At 32.9% G+C, this 3,591-nt stretch overlaps 1 non-coding gene across 1 annotated transcript; it reads right to left on the bottom strand.

Annotated features, from left to right (window-relative positions):
• Positions 1-2,241: 2,241 nt before the first annotated feature.
• LOC139846243 (small nucleolar RNA R71) lies at positions 2,242-2,348 on the bottom strand. Its single transcript, XR_011758971.1, has one exon. It is a non-coding gene; the product is annotated as a small nucleolar RNA R71 (small nucleolar RNA).
• Positions 2,349-3,591: the final 1,243 nt, after the last annotated feature.

Raw genomic sequence — 3,591 nt, 5'->3', positions numbered from 1 at the left:
AACTGCGGTTTGATCCGCTGACTTTCCGTGGAGAGCCGAGCATCTCGCAGACCGCGGATATTACGGATACTATAAATAGGGAGCTTGGCCTCTCATTTATAGGTTGTTGTTGATTCTCTGCCATTTGCCTAAGCCTTTGTAGATTTCACTTGTGACTTTGCCCAAGGACTTCTTACATTGAGTTAAGGTGAATCATGCTAATCGATAACGAAGACCGGGTCGGGGTGGTTGATCACTTGATAGTTAAAGTGAAAAACGATCATCGGGGCCCAAAATAATCATCGAACATCCCATCCTCCATTATAATCTTATTGCACTCAATCCGTAATTAAGCAACATCATTAATTAAGGATTGATCACACACCCTCTAGAACACATCAAGTTTTTGGCGCCGCTACCGGGGACACTTTTTGTGTCTTCACGGGGTATTTAAGTTTTTTTTTAGTTTTTTATTGATTAAAGATATATTAATTTAAATATAATAATTTAATAAATATAATAATATAATAATATTAAAATAAAATATAATAATATAATAATATTGAAATAAAATATAATAATATAATAATAATTTTGAATCAAATTTGAATCGTAAAGTTTTAAAAAGTCGTATTTATTAAATACTTCAGGGGTATATTATGTAACTTATAATTAATAATTTCTATCATGTCACTTTCATGTGAATAGTAATTTATTAATTTCGTTTTATTTACTATTCATGAATAGTAAATGAGTTAAAAAAAAGTTTTTAAAAAAAAAATAATTAAAAAAATTATTAATTTCGTGAAAAAAAAGAAAAAAAAGAAATTTAAAAAAAAATAATTTAAAATCCTTAAAAAAGAAATATTAAAATCGTTAAAAAAAATTAAAAATAAATGTAAAAATAAATTTTTTTTAAAAAAAAAATAAAAAAAAAATATATATATATATATTTTTTTAAGATTTTGCCTATAAAATTAAAAAAATATATATTTATTTTAAGTTTTATTACCTTTAGATTTTTAGACTCTAGTTACAACTTTTAGTATTAAGTTTAGTTTTGCCATAGTTATTTTTATACTTTTAGATTTTTAGGTTTTGCCGTAAAATCTCTTAAGTGCTTTTTCTTTAGACTAAGATTTAGGTGGCTTAAAATTTTGCGACGCCGTGTTAAAATTTTAGTATCATTTTAAGTAAGTGCCGGTTTTTGTTTAGAATCCCTTTTAAGTTTCGACGCGCTACTTTCTTATTTTTATTTTTTGACCTTTTATTTTTTCGACGTTTTTCGACGCAATCTTTTTCTTTCTTATTTCTAGACGCTCTAGTTTTTAGGACATAGAATTTTCTATTTCTTCTCTAAAATTTCAAACGAAAAATTATTTTAAGCGATTAAATTGATAGACATCCAAATTTTCTGGTTCGTAGTAATAGTTGGATTTATTAGTGGCTGAGTTGTGAGCTTCCGATTTAAAGGGTTCTGGCTCCCTGCTGCATCTATTGGCTATTCAAAATGTGGGCAAAATCAGAAAAGTCTATTAATTTGATAACTTATATAATTTTTATTTTTATAACTAATAGGATATTCAGTGAATGCACCGAGCAAAACGTTCACCACCTTTCATACGTTCACCACCTGTAACTCGATCAAGACATCTATCCAATATTGTCGCCGTTGATTTTTCTTTAGAATTGTCATCTATTCGACCAAGTATTCCAATTCAAATTTTCGATAATCCATTTTTTGAAACCGACTTCACAATTGAGAACCCGGAGGATATTCAAGGACAATTCAGAGATCCTGAACCACTAATCATTCCTCCTGAACCACAAACCGTTAAATCAGAATCTTCTAGTAATTCGGATTCAACAAATTCAATTATGGAAGTAACGGAACCTCAAAGTATGGAAGACCGAATGAGAGCCACACGCACGGGCCAAGGTCACGCCATTAATCAGCCAGATGTTAGAGCATCAGATTTTGAAATCAAAGGACAAATCCTACACATGATCACCAATCAGTGCCAATTTGGTGGTACAACAAAAGAAGATCCAAACGAACATCTTCGAACTTTTAATAGGATTTGTAATCTATTTAAAATCTGAGAAGTTGAGGATGAAACTATTTATCTTATGTTGTTCTCATGGACTTTAAAAGGAGAAGCCAAAGATTGATTAGAATCTTAACCTGAAGGAACGATTGACACATGGGATGTTTTAGTTGAAAAATTTCTTAAAAGATTCTTTCCGGCATCTAAAGCCGTGAGACTTCAAGGAGAAATTGTTACGTTCGCGCAAAAGCCAAATGAAACATTATATGAGGCATGGACAAGATTCGGAAGGATGTTGAGAGGATGTCCTCAACACGGTTTAGATACTTTTCAAATAGTGCAAATTTTCTATAAAGGCGTCGACATCGCCACACGAAAATACATCGACACAGCAGATGGTGGTTCCATTATGAAGAAAACCGCAACCGAAGCTTACAAGATCATTGATAGCACATCATCCCACTCTCATGAGTGGCATCAGGAAAAAGATATTTTTCATTCATCTAAAGAGGCTAGAGCCGATTCTAGCCATAACTTTGATTCTGTTTCCGCAAAAATAAATGCTTTCGAGAGACGAATGGAAAAGATGACTAAAGATATTCACGCAATACGAATAAGTTGTGAGCAATGCGGTGGACCACACTTAACGAAAGATTGTAATGTTGATCAAACGATGGAACAACGAGAGAATGTTTCCTACATAAATCAAAGGCCGGGAAATAATTATCAAAATAATTATCAACCGCCAAGGCCAAACTTTAATCGAAATCAAAACATTCTTTACAATCCAAATGGACCCAATAATAACTCATACAACCAACAAGGTCCGAATAACCAACCAACTCAAAACAACACTTTCAATCAACAAAGACCTGGCTTGTATAAACCACCACAACAAACCGAAGAGAAAAAGTCAAATCTGGAAGAAGTGGTATTTAAGCTAGTTGAATCTCAAACACAATTTATTGAAACTCAAACCTAAACGAATGAGAGGTTTGATCAGTCATTTAGAACTCAACAAGCTTCCATTTTGAATCTAGAAAAACAAGTAGGTACTCTTGTTAGAATGATGAGTGAAAGGGAACAAGGAAAGCTACCGAGTAATAATGAAGTAAATCCTCGGAATGAAAATGTTAACATGGTATCAACAAATTCTGAAAAACCAACACCAGAAGATGGGAAAGTTTTAGATGTGAGTAACAATGAAGAAGTTACAACACCACCACCACCCGAGTATGTAAAGCTAGTGGTGGCACCATACAAAACACCCATCCCGTTTCCAAGAAAAGGAGTTGAGTATGAGCAAGTGATAGGTAATAAAGTTTGTGATACATTTGGAAAAAAGAAGAAGAAGAAGAATAAGAAAGTGCAAGAAACAAAAACCGTAGAAGTAAACCCGGTGAAGACAGTTCCACCAAAACCTCCACCTAGGGTAGGTGATCCGGGTGAATTTATTGTTCCTTGTCTACTAAGTGACTGTATCATGTATGATGCACCAGCAGATTTAGATGCAAGTGTGAGTGTTATGCCTCTCTCATTATATAAGAGATTAGGAGTAGGTGAG

This window comes from Rutidosis leptorrhynchoides, chromosome 4 (assembly GCF_046630445.1).
Source record: "Rutidosis leptorrhynchoides isolate AG116_Rl617_1_P2 chromosome 4, CSIRO_AGI_Rlap_v1, whole genome shotgun sequence".
Taxonomy (NCBI): Eukaryota; Viridiplantae; Streptophyta; class Magnoliopsida; order Asterales; family Asteraceae; genus Rutidosis; species Rutidosis leptorrhynchoides.
The sequence above is the reverse complement of the archived record's forward strand: the minus strand, read 5'-3'. Positions and strand labels throughout refer to the sequence as shown.